Source organism: Mizuhopecten yessoensis, unplaced genomic scaffold, assembly GCF_002113885.1.
Source record: "Mizuhopecten yessoensis strain PY_sf001 unplaced genomic scaffold, ASM211388v2 scaffold4411, whole genome shotgun sequence".
Classification (NCBI taxonomy): Eukaryota; Metazoa; Mollusca; class Bivalvia; order Pectinida; family Pectinidae; genus Mizuhopecten; species Mizuhopecten yessoensis.
Genome location: NW_018405533.1, coordinates 363,481 through 389,957, shown reverse-complemented (window position 1 = coordinate 389,957; position 26,477 = coordinate 363,481). Strand labels below are relative to the sequence as shown.

At 35.7% G+C, this 26,477-nt stretch overlaps 1 protein-coding gene across 2 annotated transcripts in view; it reads right to left on the bottom strand.

The window, feature by feature from the left end:
- The window catches only part of LOC110448977 (protein PTHB1-like), a 74,901-nt gene that overhangs the window by 6,105 nt on the left and 42,319 nt on the right, over positions 1-26,477 (bottom strand). The gene's annotated exons all lie outside the window — the stretch shown is intronic.

Below are 26,477 nucleotides of genomic sequence, written 5' to 3'. Positions count from 1 at the left end.
GTACTTGTATGTGTTTTATCTAGGGATAGTATATAAGTAAACAGATACTGAGATGTGGTTGAGTGTTAAGTTAAAGGGTTACACTACACCAGTTAAAATCACAAAGAAGAATTCCACTTTAAGAGTTTTTTGACTGAGAGTATTCTTCCTTAAATAGAGAAGATGAAGCAGCCGAGGGCAGTTTTTCTGACTTGGAGTAACTTCCCCTGACAAGTTATGTACATTTCAATGCTCAGTGGGTTCCATAGGTTATTGCGGCCAATAAATGGGACACTCAATTAAATTCTGTGCATTTATAATTCCTGGATGGCAACAATGGTAAGGTGTATAGCTATAGGCTTGCAGTTTAAAGGTTATGAGTTTGATCCCCATAGTTTTGTGTTAATTCTTTTTTCAAACATTCAAATTTGAAACAATTGTTATTCTGTAAAATACACTGAAATATGTCATTTTTATGAAATACTTCTTCTGAGAAAAAATTTCAACAAAATATTTTATAATAATGACAATGGTGAAAATTAGAGGTGCAACGATTCATCAATGCATTGTGATACTTTAACAAAAGTTCTGTATGGGTTACCGCTCCCCTTTTAGCATGTATTTCTTGTTGTACTTTCAACAAAAAGAAAGATTTTTCAAAAAATCTATACAATTGATGAGATAGACACTTGAAAAACAAATTAATTCAGTATGGAGTACCAATGCTTCAGACTTGTTTCAAATCGTACAAAAGTTGTAATAAGTATCACAATACATATCGTGACCCAGGCTGTGTCCTGATGTGTATGGTATTGTTACCACCCTGCTATGACACAGCACTAGTGGAAATGAAGTTAAACTTGTTGGTATATTCTTTACCTTATAAGCACTCTACTGTTCAAATAAGTTTACACAATCTTTAACAGTGTCTTTTTCTGTATTTCTTCACCCTTTGAAGAGGTACAATTTGTATAAGTCTATCAGGAAACACATTTTCTGGAGCTAAGAGATAAATCAAGTCTATATCAGGAAGAGGTTTATGGGACCTAAATATATACTGCTGTGAAACAGGGTTTAATCCCATGATGCAATAGCACATTAAGTAGAGTATTTGCACGTTTGTCACCATAAAGTATTGTTACAGTAACATTACCTGCAGGTAATAAAACCTTGAAGTTTCAAATTTCTAAGGAATTTACTGACCCTCCTTGAATCAAAATGACCCCAATTAGGTTTCAGAGCCTGTCTGATACAGTAACGGCCAAGAGCACTATGATTACTCTGACCCCTAGATAAAGCTTCTTACACTCATTTGGAAATTTGTATGCAGGTATAATGCAATAAAATATCACATGCTGTTTACGCAGATGCTATGTGTCCATTTTGTTTCAGATTTATTCCAGTTATAAAATTAGATGCACAGAAAATTTCTTTAATTTCTTCTTTTTTATCAGTGGTCCCTTTCTACAATTTTTTCTTCTTGTGCAGGTGCCATTTGAAAAACACATTAAATCCATTTGTCTATGAAAACAACAATCTGAGTCCTACGCACTCATTAAGCGGTACGAATTTATACGATTCTACATATTTCAGTATGATGGCATTTTACGTTCCTTGAAAGTGTCAGATATGATGATGACTGTAGGATGCACCCTATAATTACCGCGGAAACAGCAGTGTATCAGGTGACACAGTAGTGTTGTGTTAGAATCAAGAGGAATATCCTGTTAAATGTTGCAGAGTGTAAGTATAGGATATCATGTCTGTTTGGACCTTGACCTTTGACCTTTCTACACCCAATGAAGGTCATATTTCATTGTCAATACAGTGTCAACCAGGAGCATACTATAAACATCCTTTTCTATCAGTAACTTTTAAATACAGAAACAGGTGGTGCAGAGGATAGCGCACTTGCCTTTCACCAAGGCAACCGGGTTTCGATTCCCCTATAAGACTACTCCCATAACATGAGAGGCCGCTGGTCGGCCTTTTTTCAATCGGATATGATTTTGCCGACTGCTGCTTCTCATTTCCGAAGCACTAATTCTTTGATGCAGTTTCCGCCCGAAATCCGGGCGGAACAAAATCGGCTTGAAAAACTCACATAAGTGGTTAACAGTTCATGACAACGATGTCTACTCACGGTTTATATAATATTGATCTCATAAATATGTCACAGACACAAATATATAGTATATTACGGAATAAAACACTCAAAATACATGTCCATGTCGTTGTAGCACATCTCTGACCGACATTTAAAACATGGCTTCTGGATTAATACAGAATATCAGGGGGAATTTCAAACGGAACGAAATGATACGGAGTTTGTTTGTATTCCGCTTGTAAAACATTACATGTAATCCATTTTTGTATTAACCGGAAAAATCATAGCAAATGCTGTCTGCTTCGCTTCGAATGAGGAAAAACTCATTATTTATGTCTTTGACATGAAATTTTTCTCATATAATCATGGATTTATGGAAAGGAATATTTATTGGACCCTTTTGACCATTTAAATGTATGTAAACACGATATACTCCTTCTTAATCCGAACTTGGAAAATGTGATAGTCAGCATCGGGAAAATCAGCTATGGGCAGTTAGAGGTTACGCGGCGCCTGTCAAAAGTTTTTCGCCGTGTAAAACCTCTAACATTGTTGGAGTACTATAAGACGTGAAAAGGGATTGGGTCACTTGCCTGACCATGTGGGTTTTCTTGGGGTACTCACCGCGGTTTCCTCCCACATTAATATCCCTGCTCGCTAACATCCAGGGCAACAATAGTGATTTATATACGTTAATAATTTGTTTCATAATTGTTGTAAAATATATAAAGTTTACACAAATATAGCAATGAATTTCATTAAAACATATTAATTTGCATGGATTCAATTCTGAAAATTTCTTGTTTTTAACCCACAAATCTTTTACCTGAAGTAGCTAGATACAGAAGGATACTGGCTTTTAATTCATAGTACATTGTGTACATTTACTTTTTTATGGATATTTTTGGTTATGTATATATATAGGCAATATTATTCACAAGACTTGGTTTCAAAAACTGATGAAATATCCATATTTTCACATGAACAACCCCCCTCCCCCCACATCTCAAAAAAGTAAAAACCTAACAGAAAACTATAATAGTGAACTTTTATAGTTAAGGACAGCGCTGCATCAGTTATAATTGTGCAGAAGAGTTCCGATGAAGTTTTCTTTTACTTGGAGTACTCCCCCCGCCCTCTTATATGGAAGATGAAGCAGCAAATTATTTTTTCTGGCTTAGAGTAACTTCCCCTGTCAAGTGAATTGTATCTTTCACTGTTCATTGTTTTGTTCAGATATAGCTGCCATAGAGGCACACACTTCCCCTGTTCATTGTTTTGTTCAGATATAGCTGCCATAGAGGCACACACTTCCCCTGTTCATTGTTTTGTTCAGATATAGCTGCCATAGAGGCACACTAAAACCTTCTTTGGCATCATCTTTAGCTACTTTCTGTACTGACTTGCACTGACAGCTTTAATTGGACAATGTGAAATTTATTATAATATATCTGACAACTATACAGCAATGTAATGTACTAAAGACTAATTTCTCATGAAATCAAAATTTATGCAGATAAATTAAATTCAGAATTAATTTCCTTTATTGCAAATGTCACAGAATACATCAGAATAAGTCTGTACTAGCCCAGATTCATCTGTTCTTTTATCACACAATTAAAAATCAAAAATTTAAACTACCTGTACTGGTTTGAATATTTTCCCACGGATAAGGAAAATTATCTTTCCAGTCCTTTTATGTTTTAAGTAAGACATCTTTACACAGAACTGACAAAAGCCATTCGTTTTATCACAGAGTTGTGAGGCAGACATCAAGCCTTTGTTTTATACTGGACCGTGAGTCTGGGTTATTACAAAGCTTGTGTCCATACTATAGGTCAGAGTCACAGAGATGTTTATCAAATATCTCTAGCATACACACATTAATGCAGGATATGGTAATATGGACTGATGAACAAGTTCTTGCTTGTTCCAATCTGAATAAATACATGGTACACGGTTTTGGCAAAACAATGATATATTTGTTTGTTTGTCGAAAAGAAAAATATGAAAAAGAGGAACACAAAATTACTGTATTTACAACCATAAAACTTTAAAACATAGTTTCACTTAAACTTTTGAACAAGAATTCCTTATATACTGATCTTTATCAATGAAAATGACATTTTTAAAAGCTTCAGTTTTATAAGATCTGCCATCGCTAAAAAAGTGATTTCTTCAATCTGTAATTTGTATATGAAGTAATTCAAATTTTACAATATCTTGCCCGCAGAATTACTTGGGAATCTTGAAAAAATGGTTTTCAAAAGGTTTAGGAATAGAAAGTTTGGAAAACAACTTCATTTTGTTTTGAAACTAAAAGAGCTCAGAGTGATTCTCAAATACAATTTTCAAGCAGTACATTTGTGTATCAGCTTACCCTTTATAATGCTGTCCTTGTGCTAAATTTTGTTATAGCTATTTGGAATGGTTCTTTTTTATGCTCGCCTCTTTATTTTTATTTTCATTACAATCTCAAGGAGATACATTATATTTGATATATAATAATGAAATGCAATCTGACCCGAATATTGTTAACTCAACATGGCATAATTTGTTGTGATATTTTTTTATTTCCCTAATATCTTGTTATATCCCATCCAATTAGGTACGTAATTATAGAAATATAGGCCCTGTATCTTCTTCAATTGAAAACTTTGATTAATATCGTTTATGAACATCGTGGTTAAACGCCCCTGGATATATCACAAACCTTTACATTATTAATTTAATGATGTAGAATATTACTAATACGTTTAAACGTATCTAGACATACGCCCCTAAAAAACTATTACCGGGTATTTGATGTCGACAATTGACGTCGTAATCGGTGTAAAATTTAAATATAAGCGTGAAGACCCTATCTCTCCATATCAAACAGTGACATCATAATTATCTTCACGTTTGACACAATACACAATAGTTTTAGCATATACACGGAACGTCTTCTTAACAACCAGGACGAGAGAGATCTCTTGTTGTAGTACAGATGGAGGAATAGATAAGAATGTCTCACCACCTTGTGAAAATATTCCCTTTTAATCACAGGACATCCCTTACAGAAGAACCGGAGTCGATTAACACCTTTTTAGTTGACAGCGGGGGTAACCCAGGTTTTGTATCTATAGGAAAAGTTTCACATTTTATTAAGGCAGAATGGATTCCCTTTCAACATGTACAACTTTGTACGGGTGAGATTCACCCCCGGGGCGGAGAAAAAAAGCCTACAAGTTTATCATGCGGGGCATCAGATTTCTGATCTCCTAATGAGAGTATGCACTCACCTTTATCTTCTACCCTTCTGTCCTCTGTGGACAATCACTGAAGATAAGATATGAAATAACGATGACCTATTCTCGAGGCGTCGACAGTGAATGTTTACATGGACTAGAATTAAGGCAGATCATATTCACATTAAATACACACCCACCGCAACGACGGAGACTCATCATTCGGGTAAATATTTGTCAGAAAAAATAATTTATTTTCGTATTTGCTTTTCAACACTAATAACTGTTATTATGTCTGAAATGCTTTGAAGATGTTTAAGTCAGAATAACAGCAAACATGTAATTGGACCCAGAAAGTCTAAACTCTAAAGAGTTGTTAGAAGATGATCAGTCTAACCTGTAACTCGTTTAATCAAAACCCGAGGAAAGGAGGATGTTTTTAGCAGACTAGGTCAGAAATTGATACCAGGTTAGGTCGGCTAGTACCGCAACAGTACAACTGACCATTACACAGGTTCCAAAGCATTGTGTTATTTCTGATAACGAATTATGGAGAAACACGAAATACAAGGATTTGTATATCCTGTAGAGATCGAAGCAATAAAAAGATGGTTGGAGCTACATTACCCAAAACATATTTTTTGGTACTTCGTCTGATCCATTTTTAATGTTATGAACATTATTTTGACTGATAAGATAAAACCGATATATATTTGATTACTTACGAAATGTTGTTAAAGACATAATTCACTGACATGGGGACGGCTAGCTGGTCTAATACTATTCAAGTCTTGAAGAAATTGATGATGACAAACTGGGTGGTCGGGTGGCACAGTGGATAGTGTATTCGCCCTTCACAAAAACAGCCGGGGTTTGACTCCTCAGTCGGACGTGAAAGGGTAGTAATTGGTCACCTGCCCGATCACATGGATTTTTTTCTGGGTACTCCGGTTCCTTTCCATATTAAGACCCCTCGTGTGCTAACACCGGGCCAACAACAGTGATTAATACAAGTTGAAATAACTTGTTTCATTATAGTTGTAAAACAAACAAAATTTATATAAAAAGGTATTGGGTCACCTGCCCGACCACGTGAGTTTTCTCCAGTTACTTTGGTTTCCTCTCACATGAAGACCCCCTGTGTGCTTCCCTTCGGGCCAACATGCGAGTGATATATAAGTTTGCAAAACTTTATGACATATTTGATCAACTTTTACTCCTTCATGCCCAATCATTCTCCCTTTCTCTCTATATAAGCTTCTATTAAAAATGCACCATTTTTCAATCACCAAAATAACACTACAACAATGCGTAACAATGTAAATATGGTTTTACATCGTATTTCATGGTTGGTAACATGATAATGATAACATTGAATGAACTATACCCCCCCCCCCCCCAATCAGGACCTAAAAACTCCCCTTCTCCAATATGGTAAAGCCCAGTATTGAAATCAAAAACATGCACAATTAGATTCAATAGTAAAGAATCTCCTTATTTTTTGTGAATAAAGCTATTGTGATGGTGTCAAATGTTACGATCTATATATTCCTATACATTTGCAGTCATTCATTATTTTGTAACTGGTTTTCTGAATATATCACTAAAGTAAAATAAAAGTGTCAAAGCAATTAACTAGAAGAATTAATTGATTGTATAGTCAAATCTAGAAGAATTAGTTGATTGTATAATCAAATCTAGAAGAATTAATTGATTGTATAATCAAATCTAGAAGAATTAATTGATCTATTTTTTTGTCAATTTACAAAACATTTGTGAAGATATATAAAATGTGTTGAATGGAGAGAAGACTTTAAGACGGATGATAATGGCTATAAAAGGACATGTCTAAAACGTTTGAAACAAATGAGAGATAAATACTTCGATAGAAAAGCAGGACTTTGGTTTCATATTTTAATTAATCTGCCAATTTTACAAATAATTTTGATCATTTAAAAACAAATAAAAAAAGAATCAATGAATATGAATGACATGTACATCCTGTCAGCTACGTGCCATATTTTTTACCTGAACATATAATTCATCAGCAAATTGTCATTTCTCAAATTCAAAAGTTTGGAATATCATCGGCATAAAATTGTCTCCTGAGAAAATTATTAAAGGTTTTTGGTTTCATAAGATTTGCAACCTGTCAAATTGAATAGAACTTTAAGGTCACCCTCGAACAAAGAAATCTGACTTGTGAAAAATGTCTTAATGAGGAGAGTATGCTCTTGAATTGACCCCCCCTGGTACGGTAGGGCCATTAGACCTGAAGGCGGATAATTACAGCAATATTCTTCATATTGTGGTGTACGAGACCTCTGACTGCATATGCTAATGATGTTAGCCATCGCTAGAGTCTACACAATAAAAATTCCCTAAAAATGGCCCTTATTTTGTCAGTACAATAATCACACACCCTATCAAATTACTTATAACGACAATCAAGATCCTTGGGGTTGTAAGTTACTCAGAAATCATGTGTGCGTGAAAGAAACAACAATGACAATTTTTAACAACCCTGACTTGTATATTTTTTAACATTGTTCGTCATGAATCTGCATTTTTTTCTTCAAAATCACGTTTTCTGAAAATAAATGTTCGTATACTTTGGTCTTATGTTAGGTATAATCCAAACCCTGTATTGATATCATGATGTGACGCCAGCATATTGACAAAAATCTGATCCATCCTAAATCAGTGTCCATTTCTTGACCAAATCAACAAATGATAATCATAAAGAAAGATCTGGTATCATTGAGCATGATTTCAATAATATCTAGGAAATTTCAAAATTCTTTTAGTATTATTTGTTTTCTGTCAATTTAATTTTTAAAGAATACTTTAATTTGCTAAAATCCAACTTGCTAATTTGAAAAACACTCTTTTTAAAAGAAAATGAAACTAGAATATGTAAATAGTTTGGATCAAGATCACTTGCTAGACACTGCCCCGTCAGATATAGCATCTAGATACTTTGACGACTGTAATCTTTTAACAAATAAACGCTGCTATTTTGTTTGTTCAGGAGGATGTCTTGAGATTTGGATAAGATGGACAAATGTATGAAACCGAACAAAAACACCCTTAAACACATCGCTTTACATCTGCTATCAAAACAATTTGAACGATCGGCAGATTTCCTGATGGCATAATTTATTGCCATGATTGGAAGGGGTATAGATGCCTCGTTTGAGATAAAGGCCCTAACCTGGCTACCTGGCCGACACCAGAAAATCCAGTCCCAGACCAGACGACTCGACATCCATACCCAGGAGATAATCAAATGCACATTTTAAAGTCATGTCCAGGATACAATTATTTAACGATTTGTCAACTTATTTAGCATAAATGAAATTTCACCATAAATATGACTTAAAAAACTAGCTGAAAAGTACAATGAAGTAACTGTATTTTTTTCTTGTGTCTAATTAAGATTTATTTCGAAATTATCGAATTATTTAAATGCCTTAAAAGAACATTTTAAGTACAAGGTAGCTTTACGATTCAGTTAACATGTCTATTAAAAGCTAGACCATAGCTTAGCCAGCTTAATTCACAAAAAAGGTAAAATTAAAACTCTGAAATTTAGAAATTAACAGGATTCACAAGATCTTTAATTACCACATAATTGTGTTACATTTGTACTGAGATTTAGGTTAAACTTAACATGTTCACAATTGAAATCAATTCTTTAACTTTAATGAAATGTTTAAGTCAAAAGAAAAGTAAGATGAAAGCGTTTGGAAGTGAAATTTCAGACCCAGAGGCAGGACATAAAAGTTAAAAGTAAACTTACTCTTAGTAGATCTATGGAATTTTTATTTACATTTCTGTCCATAAATTGAAGACGTCAGGAATGAGTAAAAGTTTGTGACCGTGGTAGCCGGGGTTAATGTGTAAGATAACCACTACGACAGTCTTTGTTCTTAATGCGGAGGAAGTTGTAAATCTATCGATAACTTACAGCAATAGACCATTTTGTTTATCATATTGGAGACGTTTTATAAAGTCACTCATGCAAAACCAGCTTAAACACTCTAACTCGGATATTGAGTACATGAAGTTGAAATTCTTAATTTTTCGTTTATAGAAAAAAACTTTTGTTTTTGTTCTAAATGAAGTTTTCAAATCAAATTTTTGATTTCACTATTTCGTTTTCATTCGATAAAAAATGAAATACTTTTCAGAAACAATTGTAAATTTATCATTCATGCTTGAATCTGTTAAGATTCTTTATAATGATATCAATTGACAATACAGATTATACTTCTCTTCTATAATGGTAACAATTGTTCTTTTCTTAGTTTCTTAATAATACAGTCATATAGTACATATTTATAATACCTTATACTTAAAAAGTAATTTTCAACTGACATTGAAAACTTCTTTTGTCAAATATTTAAAAATTAACAATTCTTTCAGGATCTTCCTCAATAGTAATTATCAATAACTACAGTGTGATATATATAGTCTTTCGTGTAGTTTATTTTTTTGTGATTTTTTGCTAATTTTTTTTCCAATTTTTCTATAACTTGAAAAAAATTAAAGCTTTTTTTTGTTACCATAGATTATTTTTGTTATCAAAAATGAAATGTTTTAAAAACAAGTTCACAGAAACATTATTTACAGCTGGTTCACAAATATCGTGGACATCAATCAATAATTAAGTGGACAGAAATATGTCACACCTTTTGTTAAGGGCAGAAAGTGTAAAGATTTAATATTCTAGTCCTAGCTACACGACCACAAGCCTTAATCCTGTTAACATCTCGGAACACAACTGATTTAAATAATTTTGTAATAAATCATGATTAAATTTGGATGACAAAAACTGGAGATTACCTGTGTAGCTAAAAATGTTCGGTGTTAATACTGTACCCATAAATAATTAATACTGACGGGACAAAAAACCTCTTAAAATCGACAATAAGCAGTGAATATTTCTAAAAGTCCGTAAAAAATATCAAGTGTTCCTGCATTAAGTTAAAAAAGACCTAAAATCAAAAAGTACATAATGTTATTTTCTGTTGTCGATGGTTTCATAAAGGCACATGGCTCTTCATAAAGGCAGGATATTCCTCGTTCAAACACATGCACGAAATCCAAACATCAATGTATGTGTTTGCGCCATTTACAAAACTGATGACTTCTTGAAAATAGGGAGCACTGTTTTCATGAATGAGTTCACATTGCTATATAGTTGGCATAAAAATAGGATATTACAACGACGGGGTGTCCTTTTTGACAAAATCCGATTGACAGATTTTTTTGGAGGACAGACAATGAAATAGAGCCGTCTGTTGAGCGTGATACTAATCCCTAAACCAGAAACTTCTAAAAGGATGAACAACCATAGCTGACTTCTGACTCGGGGTTTTCAGACTTTCACAAAATGTATTAACAGCTTTACCAAAATATTTAATAAATGTGATTTCTTTCTTAAAAACTCTATCCATTTTTTATAATTATTGATACTGTTACCTGAATAGATATTTCTACAAAAATTTAGTTATATTTACTTATGCAGTTTTAGTAATTTGAAAACGTTTTGAAAAGAATAAAAGCGATGTCTATTTTATTCTATATGATGCTTTAAAGCTGACCACGCTTCGACGTTTTGAATGTAATGGTGAATGAAAGTAAAATATTTGCGGTTGAACAGAAGGACAAGGTATCGTTATGATGAAGAATGTGATCCTGTGGATTTACTTGAAGACTGCAAAACCCATTCAGTATAATTGACGGCCACTGTGCGGTAGTATACAATTGTAGCTCGGAGCACGGGGCATCCATGCAGCTTCCCCCATGCATAAAACGGGATATCTACTGATTGTCAACAATTCACCAGAATGAACATCAACTTAATATTAGATATTCAGTGTGCTTAATCGGGTGAAGTTTATCTTAAATAGTACTGAATGAGACAGCCTCAATCTGCTCGTGATTTATCTCAAAATTAAACCCTTGGTTCGGCCTTTTTGCAACACTTCCAGGCCACCTATAATGAAACAAGCTGTATGGCTCATCTGTAGGGTACAAAACCGCCAACAAAATACAGATCATCACCAAATGGTTTCAACTTCCCATCTGAAAGACCAGTCAATTTTTCCACTATTTATAAGGACAACTAATGCTACCAATGTGACGATGGCGGTCCATTTTGCTTTCGTTTCATGGATAAGTGATCTAGGTTATGGTTACAGACCCTCCGCTGTTCCATTTGGTGACCTTTTTATACAAGGAAATGATCCCAAATGATTGCAAATGTGAATATATATAGACGCAATCTGTTCTGATATCGACAGCAATGATCGGTCAGAGATTTGTTTCCCATCTTGGTCATGACAATGTTTGGAATTTTGCATTTTGGGACGATCATTCTACATTTAGAATAGGTACCTATCTTACGGGCTGTAATTCCTAAATTTAGCACCCATGGTTTCAAAAAGTGGTAAAGATAATTGATGAGTGAGATAATTAAGACAAAGAAAAAAAAATTCAAATAAAAATAAAAGTTGAAAATTAACTTAATGTTCATGAAACTATACGCTGCATATGATAAACGGTGAGGTCTGGAAAGTCAAAGTGGAGCTTTGTCTAGTGATGCTACAAATCTTTGGGTGAACTTTTATTAAATTAGATAGTCTGAATTGTTAGGGAGAATACTCCTAAACCATTTTGCCATTGACCTTAACTTGAAACCCTGGCATTTGGGCTATCAAAGTCCTGGAAACTCTAGATCGGCACTGCATGCAAACCAACTGAGCAAGATATATCTTTAAACAATAAAGTACCCATATAATAGCACATAAATTATATTCCAAATTCATTAAGATCTTTAATATTAATTTTTTTCTAAGTTGGTATTGAATCGTAGGCCAGGAAACACAATCTAAAGTTGGCACATTTGTCCATGAATATTTATTTTGAGTAGTAAAGATTTTTTACCTTAAACTGGACAAGCAAAAATTACTTGAACTCTGACCTTTACTTGTGACCTTGACTTTGATTCCCAGAAATATATTATGGTAGTTCCCTTGTGCGATACTAATATATACTTATAAAAGGTCATAAATCAATACTGATTTTATTAATCATCAATTTTTACTCCTAGTAAGTAATATCTTGTTTGACTTTTTGGTCACCATTAGTGTCACAGTGTCAAGGCGACTCATCCAATAGCATTGGATTCTCTGCTAAAATGTCAAGGAAACGGAATATCAGAATTTATGATTAGGTAGTAAACTTTGGACTAGAAAAGGACAAAGATGATGTAAAATGTAGTCGTCAGCCATTAGTAATTTTTATACATCATTAACTATCTTCTAATTTAGAGTTAGACACATGATTTTTTTCCATTTCATATTTCTAGCATGTCACGTCTGTCGTTTACTTCCAACACTACGACTAAAGAGTCAGACAAAAATGATTTACGACAAATTAAAGAAAAGACATTCATTCCTTAGATATTGTTTTGGGATTCATTTGATAAAATTTGATTTCTACAGCATTAATCAGATATATATATTCTACAAATAATTCAAGGAAAACAACGCCTTCTCTGAAATAGTCCCTAATATATTATACAAATGTGACATTCCAAAACCTTTTCATTATAGCCATAAGGTATGTGATTGGATCGGAAATCAATTTATTCAGGTAGTAATTGAAGTCGAAATTGGAAATTTTAGAACTGTACTTAAGAGATATCATTAGAGTGTGGTACCTGTCAAAAGGATGATAGTAATTAATTTAATATATTTATAAGAATCTATCAAAAATTATTAAAATTCTAATCAAATTTCTTTTCAGCACACGATTTCAAAATAAACTTTTTAAATGAAAATTTTCAATTGATAGGAAAATCAGCATAATGTGTAAGTCCAGTTATTAGATTCAAATTTCCAATAATAGTAATACAAATTATTTTATTCAATTATAAAAACTGAACTTCAACATTTAAAAAATATGATGTAACATCGTTTTCAGTTTATTTATCAGCGTGAACTTCTCATCGGCCTAAATTCTTGGTGTACTTCAATCAAAAGTGACAGACTGATAATTACTATTCTCAAAATCGTACATCAACGACAGGTGACTTTTAAAAGAATTCCTTAATTGCCAAGACTCAGGTGAGGCCTTCAGAGCCAGGTACATATTTCCACGAGAGTCAGATCGACTAAATGTCGCACTCTAAGCAACCATTCATAAATAGTTCACTGAGAAATTCCTGTCTACCCATTCTAAACCTGCTTACTTAAAACATACCGCAAAATAAAATAGATAAATCAACTTAGTCTATTTTAAAAAGTATCAAAACGATCTCAACTTTTGTTGTTGTCTGTGTTTTAAACTGTTTAATTAAAATCTGATTTGACAAATTTCTGATGTAATTCAAAAAATAGAAAAACGGAATATGACCACAAATTAAAGGAAGGTTACGTTTTAGTGTTTAACTCATTCACCCCTGAAACTTCATAATGAACTATTCCTACCATTGATTTGGAAGAATTCAAATATGTCTTCAGGGGTGAATGAGTAAAAGCTAAGTAAGTCAGACAGGAGACTATCTGTACTGTGTGACACTACTGAATGTACCCAAGACCCGATCTCCTCCGGTTAAATTTACACTTTAAAACTACATGTCTTCCTTTGTACCTTTTCTTTTCAATTACTACAGTCCATATAAAGCTGTTCATTTACCCAGTGTAACTATCGGCCAACCCCTCCATTACAGGTCTCATTTTTTCGTTATACATTCCAACTCGTTACTGGGTTAAAGCTCACACCAACACCCTGCGGGGATTGAGATTGTCACAATTCACCTTTGAAATATTCGCAGAAGACACTTAGACAGATATATCCCATTGCGAGGTTGAAAAGATTCAGACGAATTAAATCAACACAGAAAATGGACGGTTTTAATATTTATTTGCTATTTGTAAACTTCACTCCGTGAATAAGTGTAATGCATCAGATTGGAATCTTTTAAAAGATATATACAAAACTTTCTGCTCAAGCGATCACAACTCTGATGGGCGAAGTCATAGAGTTCAAACTATGTCTCACCTTAAAATTTAGGAATGTTCTACCCAAAAGGGAAAAAAGAAAACGTCTCTTTTCTTTCTAAAAGTCTGATACCTAACTTAACTTATCAAGACTGGCTGATAAATACAATTTGTACATCATTATCATGTAATAATTCAACTCCATAAGTAAATTTCAATCACGACTGAAATATATAAAGGATATCAATATTATTTGGTTCTGTTATACAATAATCTTAAAGGTAAAACCTAAATTTGATTTATGTTATTAGAATGTCTTAAAAAAAGTGTAAAACTATAACCCAATCTTACTTGGGACATATGCCATCCTAATTAAGACCTGGGTTTTCTTGAGGTACTCCTGTTTCCTCACACATTAACACCCCTGCACGCTAACATCCAGGCCAACAAGAGTGTTTGATATAAGTTGAAATAACTTGTCTCATAATTGTTGTATAATAAATAATGTTTATTTTTATCCTAATTAATCTGAACGCATTTTCTTAGTATCAATCCACAAAAAATAAAGAAAGGTTCAATTCTGCCTAAGTTTACGTTCACTTGTAAAAAGATTACGCTTTTTAAATAAAGAAAAGTTAACCTATGAATAATAATTGTACACACCTGAAACCTGATTTTTCCTTAAAAAAAAATGAATTAAATATGCCAATATTCTGAAAACAGAAAATCTATCAGAAGAATAATATCATTTAAATTGATTAATACCTATTTTGCTGGACTCAGATTATAAATCTTACTGGAGTTTGTGTATACTATTGGTAAATCAATTTGTGGAATATTTGGTTAAATAATTACATATAAATTCGTGAACTTACATAATTTTGATTGCCACACATCACAAATAGCAAAAACATACATTTACAATCATTTGGACTAACACCTTTTAAACATAAAATTAAATGCTGAATCTTGAAGGTAATCATTTGTCAAAATCCCTGCAATATTTTAGTTTGATCTGTACGTTTCCTTGAAAGACAATTATCTGAAATATTTCTTTAAAAAAATGTTTAAAATAACTTTATTTTGCAAAGAAAGAGCTTGATATTTCTGTCTTTCTCAGCCATGTCTAAAGACAAGGAATTCTAAAAAGCTGTTGAAATATTTTAGGAATCATGTTTTTGTATGAATTCCGACAATGTGTCTGTTTTCCTATTGTACAAATACGATCACATGCATGACGAGATGAGACGACAGATAGATGTCAAGTCCCTGCGACAAGATCACCGATGGAACACAAAGATAATGAGATTTAGTTTCACCTGTGAGCAGAAAGGGCCAATAGAGCAACAAAGAGTGAAAGGTGAAACAATAAAATACCTGTACCTACCTGGCATTAACTTATGTGTTCGTTACAGGTAAGCAGTGAATAATTCAGCGAATAGACAACACTCCCCTGATCCATTCCCAACCCCAACATATTCTTAATTTAACTAGGAAAACCTGCTTTTTAATTGCCTGATACACATTTATAACTTGCATAAATACAGGTAAGCAAGACCAAATATAAGCATTTGTAGATGTAATTGCATGCACAATTAACTTGTCCTATTTGTGATTGATAGCAATGCATGTCATTTCTTTTAACATAGGAGTGACTATTCTAGAAAATTTTGACTACTGAAACGCAGTGAAACAATATCATGCCTCGATCGTTTCATTTGCCACTTAATTAGTTTACTGCCAACATATTTCAATATCCCCTTTTCTTGTTTTCTTATGAATTCCTTTATACATTTCCTTCAATCTATTGCCAAACCCCTTGATAATGCCAGATTTTCTCTGGACAAATGGTAGCATTATAACAATTAAGGTTTTACTGTACAAAAGGTATCAAGGTGTTTAGGGAAAGATGATCATCTGAAAAATAATGAAATTATAAGTTTAAAAAACAAGAGATCCCAGAGGGATCTTGGCACCCACCATCATACCATCTTCATTAGTTGTTTGTCAGTTTGATCTTTTCTCTTTTTTTCTCTTATCTGTTTGATCGAGTCATGTATACAGTAAATGCACCTTGAGGTAACTTTTGATCTAAACTTAATACTGATGTGTATGAAAGCCAACCTTCAAAGTGAGTTTGTCATTTCACATATTTACTTGTACAGTACTTAATTAATGTGAAAGAAATAAAACCGATCGTTGCAATATGAGAAAGATCTGTTTTTATGATCAGTCTCAAAATAGAACATGCGCAACTAGGGATCAAGGGGAACCTACAATCAAATTTGAGAAAGATCCCACAAGTTATTCCTGAGTAATAGCACTAACAAACCTTCAATGTCAAAAATGGATGATGGCTGCTGGTCGGCCATTTTGTTTATCTGATCAGTCTCAAAAGTAAACATGAACAATAAAGGACCGTGGGGAACCTACACATAAAATTTGAGAAAGAACCATCCAGTACTTCCTGGGAAATAGCACTAACAAACCTTAACTGTCAAAAATTAAAGATTTGTTTATCCGATCAGACTCATAATAGAACATGCATTACTACAGACCAAGTGGAACCTACATGTCAAATTTGAAAAAGATAAATCCAGTCCTTATTGAGAAAGAGCGATTACAAACCTTCACTGTCAAAATTCAAGATGGCTGCCTGTCAGCCATTTTCTTTATCAGATCATTCTCAAAATCAAACATTCACAACTATATATACGTAGACCAAGGGGAACCAACATAACAAATTTGGGGAAGATCCCTCTGGTAATTCCTGAGAAATAGAGATAACAAACCTTTAATGACAAAATCCAAGATGGTGGCCTGTCGGCCAGTTTGTTATGTGATTGGTGATTTGATTGGTCTCAAAAGTAAATATGCACAACTACGGACCAAAGGGAACCTACATAACAAATTTGGGAAAGATCCCTCTGGTACTTCCTGAGAAATAGAGATAACAAGAATTGTTTAAGGACGGACCACGGACGGATCACGGATGAAGGGCGATTTGGATAGCCCACCATCAGATGACGGTGGGCTAAAATTTGACAAAATGCTATAAAACGTGTTATTTAATTGTTTTATAAATCAAAAGCATTTTTTTATGAATTAGAAATTATATACAATGTATAACTAGACAAGTTATAGATATTTTTATTTATTTTTTATCATTTTGAAAAATTGTGAATTGATTTGCCTAATTTGGAAAAAAATGAGGTTTTATTACTAAGAATAGGAAATGGATCAATTTAGCAACCCAAAAAGCAAAGGATTAAAATAATATCTGTATGTCAGTTACTGCAAAGGCTAGCTATAATATGAATCAAAATCTGTAATTCCAGTGTAAAGGCTAATGTTTGACTCATCATCCCTGAAGACACATTTGAACTCTTCCAATTCAAAGATTGGAATAGTTCATTATGAAATTTCAGGGATGAATGAGTTAAAATATAATGAAAGCTGTACACTTGATGTGGTTTTCTTGGTCAGATCATCTTCACACGTTGTGTATCTAGTGGTCCTGACCACATGACAGAGTGTCATTCTGTGACCACAAATACAATAATATATACACTGTATGATATAGTGTTGACGTCGGTAGTTACACCAGTGTGATCTATATCTTATTAAACCTATCATGTGGTCGAACACAATTTTACATATTTACTTTGAAACTATACCTGTACTGTACATCTGATCTTCCAGACAGGTGTTGATAGTTGTGTGGTTAAAATAGCTATATTAAATCATTTTCAAACTCAAACCTTGACAATTTTGGGGCAGTATACCCTAGCCTGGCTAGGTGTCATTTTACAGGGATGCCATCCGAATGGTTCATATTAAAAAACAATTCCCTTATAGTGTGTCAATAAATCGAGCTGCCTAATTGGCGTTTTCTTTATCAGGAAATGTCCCATTATGTAAGACTCTTTCATGCCCAGGAGTCAAACCTGAGATGTGGCGAGGGTTTGGTACCAATTTGAAAATCCTGAGGTCGGAATTTTCCTATCCTTCACCTCTGGGGTGGCAGTGTACAGTAGCGTACGGTGGCCATGGGTGATATTTTTTTTACAATGAATAACCCTTGTAATATTATCAGAATTAAAAAACAAAAAACAGCACTAAAATTGGCATATATACATGATGAAGTGGACTATGTGAGCTTCATAATTATTCAAAACAAAATATTTGAATTTGGTTTGAGACTACAGTTTTGGGCATTTACAAATCTGTGTCTACACAACAAAAGTTAGCTTTCCATGAAGTCTATTTTTGTACTCAGCACATGTGTAAATATTGTGAAAAATCCACCGGAATGACCTATGCTAAAACATGAGTATTTCTGTTAGCGAGTAGGCGATATCTAATTTCAGACAGGTTTTAAGAAAACAATTACTACCTGCGAGGTCAAATTTTGGGTTAAAAATAATGTATTTTTGCATTTTTGTTTGTTTTTGGATTTGGTAACCATGGTTTTCATAAGTCCCAAATCTTTGTTAAAAAATTCAGTCTTCTAGAAAAGATGCATTCAAAACGTAGTTTATTAATATATATATATATATATGTATGTGTGTTGTGCAGGTTGATAATCCATGTTTATCTCAGGCCTACTGTACTCTGCTACATGGGCATGAAAGGGTATATATTTTTTTCATTCCAGTCACAAGAACTAGCTTATAAAAAGCAACACAAGGCGTCACAATTTCCAAACTGTGGCAGAGTAGTTCCCAATTTCGTACCGTCATGTCGTCATATTGTTGTCCCATTATGACATCACACCAATGTTCCATAGCAATTTTCACCCCTTTCGTATACCTCACAGAAATGGTTTTTGTTATTTTTTTTGTTATTTTTTGTTATTGTTTAACAGCCCATTGACAATGCAAGTCATGTAATAAGGGCAAGACAACACTTTAAATAAACATTCACAAGAATGAGAAAAATGGTATATTTTCATATCTAGATATTTAATTATGTCTGTCATTATATCTAGGGACTTAAATCATTTAGAGATGACTAAAACCAAAGGACCAGATAGGGAGCTGCACTATTTAGGGGGATATGGCGGGGTGCTAGGGTGGGGAGGAGGGAGCGTATGTCAGAGGAAGCTGTTCTCTATGAGCCAGTGAGGGAGAATGTTACTATTTAGGGGGATATGGTGGAGTGCTAGGGTAGGGAGGAGGGAGTGTATGTCAGAGGAAGCTGATCACTTAAATCATTTAGAGATGACTAAAACCAAAGGACCAGATAGGGAGCTGCCCTATTTAGGGGGATATGGCGGGGGGGGGGGGGGGGGGGGGTATGTCAGAGGAAGCTGATCACTTAAATCATTTAGAGATGACTAAAACCAAAGGACCAGATAGGGAGCTGCCCTATTTAGGGGGATATGGCGGGGGGCTCGGGGGGGGGGGGGGGGGGGGGTATGTCAGAGGAAGCTGATCTCTAGGGGCCAGTGAGGGAGGATGTTACAATTTAGGGGGATATGTTGGGGTGCTAGGGTGGGGAGGGTGGTGTGTAAGTCAGAGGAAGCTGATCTCTAGGGGCCAGTGAGGGAGGATGTTACAATTTAGGGGGATATGTTGGGGTGCTAGGGTGGGGAGGGTGGTGTGTAAGTCAGAGGAAGCTGATCTCTAGGACCCAGTGAGGGAGGAGGTTACTAGTTAGGGGGATATGGCGGGGGGCTAGGGGGGGGGGGGGGGGGTGTATGTCAGAGGAAGCTGATCTCGAGGAGCCAGGGAGGGAGGATGTGACTATTTAGGGGGGTATGGTGGGGTGCTAGGGTGGGGAGGATGGTGTGTAAGTCAGAGGAAGCTGATCTCTAGGAGTCAGTGAGGGAGGATGTTACTATTTAGGTGATATGGTGGGGTGCTAGGGTAGGGAGGAGGGTGTGTAAGTCAGAGGAAGCTGATCTCTAGGAGCCGGTGAGGGAGGATGTTACTATTTAGGGGGTATGGTGGGGTGCTAGGGTGGGGAGGAGGGCGTGTATGTCAGAGGAAGCTGATCTCGAGGAGCCAGGATATCTAGGGACTTAAATCATTTAGAGAAGACTAAAACCAAAGGACCAGATAGGGAGCTGCCCTATTTAGGGGGATATGGCGGGGTGCACACGCGGGGAGGAGGGGGTGTATGTCAGAGGGAGCTGATCTCTAGGAGCCAGTGGGGGGGGGGGTTACTATTTAGGGGGATATGGAGGGGTGCTAGGGTGGGGAGGATGGTGTGTAAGTCAGAGGAAGCTGATCTCTAGGATCCAGTATATCTAGGGACTTAAATCATTTAGAGAAGACTAAAACCAAAGGACCAGATAGGGAGCTGCCCTATTTAGGGGGATATGGCGGGGTGCACACGCGGGGAGGAGGGGGTGTATGTCAGAGGAAGCTGATATCTAGGAGCCAGTGAGGGAGGGTGTTACTATTTAGGGGGATATGGTGGTGTGCTAGGGTGGGGGGGAGGGTGTGTATGTCAGAGGAATCTGATCTCTAGGAGCCAGTGAGGGAGTATGTTACTATTTAGGGGGATAGGTGGGGTGCTAGGGTGGGGAGGAGGGTGTGTATGTCAGAGGAAGCTGTTCTCTAGGAGCCAGTGAGGGAGAATGTTACAATTTAGGGGGATATGGCGGGGTGCTAGGGTGGGGAGGAGGGTGTGTAAGTCAGAGGAAGCTGATCTCTAGGAGCCAGTGAGGGAGGAGGTTACTATTTAGGGGGTTATGGTGGGGGTGCTAGGGTAGGGAGGAGGGTTTGTATGTTAGAGGAAGCTGATCTCTAGGAGCCAGTGAGGGAGGAGGTCTCTATTTAGGGGGATATGGCGGGGTGCTAAGGTGGGGAGGAGGGTGTGTATGTCAGAGGAAGTTGATCTCTAGGAGCCAGTGAGGGAGGAGGTCTCTATTTAGGGGGATATGGCGGGGTGCTAGGGTAGGGAGGAGGGTGTGTAAGTCAGAGGAAGCTGATCTCTAGGAGCCATTGAGGGAGGATGTTACTATTTAGGGGGATATGGGGGGGTGCTAGGGTGGGGAGGAGGGTATGTAAGTCAGAGGAAGCTGATCTCTAGGAGCCAGTGAGGGAGGATGTTACAATTTAGGGGGATATGGCGGGGGGCTAAGGTGGGGAGGAGGGTGTGTAAGTCAGAGGAAGCTGATCTCTAGGAGCCGGTGAGGGAGGAGGTTACTATTTAGGGGATATGGTGGGGTGCTAGGGTAGGGAGGAGGGCGTGTATGTCAGAGGAAGCTGATCTCTAGCAGCCAGTGAGGGAGGATGTTACTATACAATAGTGAGACACACCAAGGAGCCATTACAGTCTTACACCCTATTATCTAGATTGTTGATTAATGTAGCTAATCATCAGATAACGCCACATTTTTTCTCTCCAGCGAAGGACTAAAAAGCACGAAACTTTTTAGGACAGATTGCAATAGGGGTGTGTATGTCAGAGGAAGCTGATCTCTAGGAGCCGGTGAGGGAGGAGGTTACTATTTAGGGGATATGGTGGGGTGCTAGGGTAGGGAGGAGGGGGTGTATGTCAGAGGAAGCTGATCTCTAGGAGCCAGTGAGGGAGGATGTTACTATTTAGTGGGATATGGTGGGGTGCTAAGGTGGGGAGGAGGGTGTGTATGTCAGAGGAAGCTGTTCTCTAGGGGCCAGTGAGGGAGAATGTTACAATTTAGGGGGATATGTTGGGGTGCTAGGGTGGGGAGGAGGGTATGTAAGTCAGAGGAAGCTGATCTCTAGGAGCCGGTGAGGGAGGAGGTTACTATTTAGGGGATATGGTGGGGTGCTAGGGTAGGGAGGAGGGTTTGTATGTTAGAGGAAGCTGATCTCTAGGAGCCAGTGAGGGAGGAGGTTACTATTTAGGGGATATGGTGGGGTGCTAGGGTAGGGAGGAGGGTTTGTATGTTAGAGGAAGCTGATCTCTAGGAGCCAGTGAGGGAGGATGTTACTATACAATAGTAAGACACACCAAGGAGCCATTACAGTCTTACACCCTATTATCTAGATTGTTGTTTAATGTAGCTAATCATCAGATAACGCCACATTTTTTCTCTCCAGCGATGGACTAAAAAGCACGAAACTTTTTAGGACAGATTGCAATAGCTGTTAATAGAAAGATTATCATCATTGTGATCAACGCTGTATACACACTCCCAAACTTACACAAACAAAAAATTATTTATTTCTGCACACAAATCTTTAAAATGTCTTTATAAATGGTAACAAACGCCAATAAATTAGATCATATTCTGCTTAACACTGGTGAATCTGACATCCGTGCGACACAAATTACCTTGGCCGTGGCGATATCTTTCCCCCAATCCCATTCATACAGGAAAGACGGTAGACGGGACATATTCTCTATATCATGAAGATAAAATAATTACCATAAAATCATGCCGATGGAGTGAATAAAAAAGAAAAAGAGTGAGAAAAGTTCCCACAATTTTACGAGAAAAAAATCATCTTCCTTAGGTAGATACAAATAAGTGTTATAATACTGTACGAAATAAATGATCTCGATCAAACTGGGCCGTTGGATTGATAACTAAAAATAAACCAAATGGAATGAAAGTCACTGATCTATCTTAAACTATCTTGATAAGTTTCAAATTGCACTTTGGAAAGATTCTTGACACATCAAGTTACTTATGGTTTTTAGATGCGATTTGTAGTCTGTCATATAGCTGTCAGAACCCCTAAACTTCTTTCCCATCTAAATCACTTATCTTATAACTCAACTAAATGTGCAAACATCCACAATAATTCACTCCCTACGTAAATTACCTATTTACGGTCTCATTGTAAAGTCAGGCTCAAGCCGAGGATTTGATTTCTGTCAGGGCTTCCATATCTCATATAAGTAATCTGAAATGCACTCATCATTTTATATAATTTCATCTCTAAAATATACTTTTATCCTGGGATTAGAAAAATAAAACCCTCACGCTATGCTACGGGTGGCCTTTCCTGCCACGCTATACAGAACCATAGTCTAGCTAGATAAATTTGTGTGGCATATAGGATATATTACATTGTGTATATCTATATGGAATTTCATTCACAAATCTTCAACAAGTTAATATGGTGAGTAATTTGAGAGAGCAGCATCAATGTGAAAAGGTTTATCATTCCTGAGATCATTACACCAAACAACAATCTTCTGAATCAGTGGATTTACACAATAATGTTGACTGAAAAACCCTTCTAATATGGCCACCTAGGTAAATATTAAAATTTGTTCCCCTAATATATTAGAAAGAAAACTTGTTGAAAATGACCAACCTTTGGGAATGAATAAAACTACTAAAGTATAAATATTGTTAAATATGAAAGTTGTCTAATTCTCTCTCAAAAAAAACTAAAAACTAACTTTTAGTAAAACCTGTTTTACAAACAATCTGAAAAAAATCAGATATTTTCCATCGAGTAGAGAAGATCTTGATAGTCTAATAATTTACATAATCTGCTAATTAAGACCACCCACACAATAGGATCTTGACACAGAGAGATGTGAATAATTTATATAAAGTTGCAGATTTTTCTGTGAAGTGATTTGAGAACAATTATACTGGGTTTCACCGATTCAACAACAAATATAATGTATTACATTATAACCTAGTTATAAGCCTCCTTCCTGAACTTAATACCTCACGTGCACTACACTACTGACTTTCCATAACATCCAAATACTTACCGGGAATCTTGTGCTGCAGTTTAACTTGGGCCTTTTTAGCCCTCCGTAATGAGCGGAAATTTATCACGAGACAGAGAAGTTCACAACATACTATAACTAGCAATAAAATGTGTAGGCCAAAATTAAAGCTGCACGAAAACTGATTTACCAGTGAATGGTGAACATTTTACTGGGCGAATGTTTCCTGGTATTAAGTATAAGCTATATCCTTTATTTATTACAATATGTTCAAATTTGAGACTATATTTAACTAGAAGAATGTTTGTACAATAAACAGCTTCCTCGTTGTACCCGTCCAAGCCCTACTCGGTGAATCAGTGGAATTAACGTTTTTCTTGCAGTGTTTAACTGTGTAGATGTAAACCTGACAGGAATCAGGAGGTTTGCTGGTGACTTTATATATTACCTTACAGAAGTTACGTGAGTTTAAACAGCCAGGCTAACAGTTAAAGGGACCCTACCCTGCCAAGTATTTGTAGACTCCGGTATACACAGAAACACAACGATACACAGTGTATAAGCTGTGTTTGTATAAACAGAAACACAACGATACACAGAGTTATTCTATTACATTTTTTTCATCCAGAAATCTGGTTTTTGTATTCCAGATTATTAACATAATCATTGATACAGTTATAACTTTAAGTTAAAGAATTGTCTCGTTTACACAGGTTTGCCGATTGTTGATCAATACAAATGAAGTAATAAACTGCGATGATAACCAGCTAGTTCCACGTTCAGGTAGGTTTGTATCTTTACAGTAAACCTGCATTACAACACCCCTAAGGAACAAAGCAATCATGGTCTTAACGGACACATGTTGCTGTATTCAAACAAAAAAAATGTTTCAAGAATTTAAAAAATGTATGAACTATTTTTCCTTTTCAAACATTTTATCCCAGAGCTAATTTCAGGGCCATGAATAATATAATTAAGTCTTCCTACCAAAAAAACACAGTTAAACAAATTAAAATGCTCACAACAAAATATCGAATTGTTGATGGTTGAACCTTACACCCAAGTCTTTGTGCCAATCCTAACACATTTCCAACTTAGGAACAACCAAGACCACCCACTAGTTACCTCATACCCAGGTACTACCGGAGTTAACCTGTTATAAACCCTAGGGGCTTAGCATTTCGAAAACGGGTAAATTGAGCACTGACACTCATTCCGTAATTAGACTCTGTATGCAGAAAGGCTACTTTCTAAATGTGACCCTCATCTGTGAAAACCCTTTTTAACAAGATAGCGGGCTTAGCACCAAGCATGGGATCATCGTAGAGAAAGTACTGTACACCAGAAACCAAATTAAATTATAATATGATGTAAAATCTTAAGCTGTTCTGGACACCATTCAACAAACTCATTCAATGCTAGTTACTCGCATTCTACAGCACTAAACACATGGCCTTTAGTTTAAACCACATTTGTTCATAACGTAAGCTTGAATTTCTTATTTGATGTCATCTAAACTATCTACACACGCAAAAGTTTTAATGTTTTAAAAAGGAATTGACGTTTATCTAATTTTTTAACAAGTTTTAGAAAATTTCATTTATACCATTACTTTTATTTACATGTTTTTTAAAAATCTATGGTATTTAAATTCAAATATGATCAAGATAACAAACCTTTGTAAAATTTTAAAAGACTCTTGCCCTAATCGATTCTGATAATGGAAAAATCCACATGTGTCTGAAATTAAAGAAAATGATTTTCATTAAAATTTGAAGGTCGTCTGTTCAGCCTAAATGTCTGTTTTGTTTTTGAATTCGTAAAGAGATAATACAAAAATACTGTACAGTGTAACCTGTCTAATCTGACACCTTGTGGTAAACGACATATTGGTCAGATTTACCTGTCTAATCTGAAACCCTGTGATACACAACATATTGGTGAATTTAATCTGTCTAATCTGACACCTTGTGGTACAAAACATATTGTTAAAATTTACCTGTCTAGTCTGACACCCTGGGCTACATGACATATTGTTCAGATTTACCTCTCTAATCTGATACCCTGTGATACACAACATATTGATAAGGTTAACTTGTCCAATCTGACACCATGTGAAACACAACATATTGGTCAGATTAACTTGTCCAATCTGACACCCTGTGATACACAACATATTGGTCAGATTAACTTGTCCAATCTGACTCCCTGTGATAGTCAACATATTGGTCAGATTAACTTGTCCAATCTGACACCCTGTGATACACAACATATTGGTCAGATTAGACAGTAATTCCCTCAGAACAAAGGTATTATCACAAAGTATTTAAAAGGAATGGGATAACAGTACTCTGCTGGAAAGGAATGGGATAACAGTACTATGGCGGAGAGGAATGGGATAACAGCACTATGGTGGAGAGGAATGGGATAACAGCACTATACTGGAGAGGAATGGGATAACAGCACTATGGTGGAGAGGAATGGGATAAAAGCACTATACTGGAGAGGAATGAG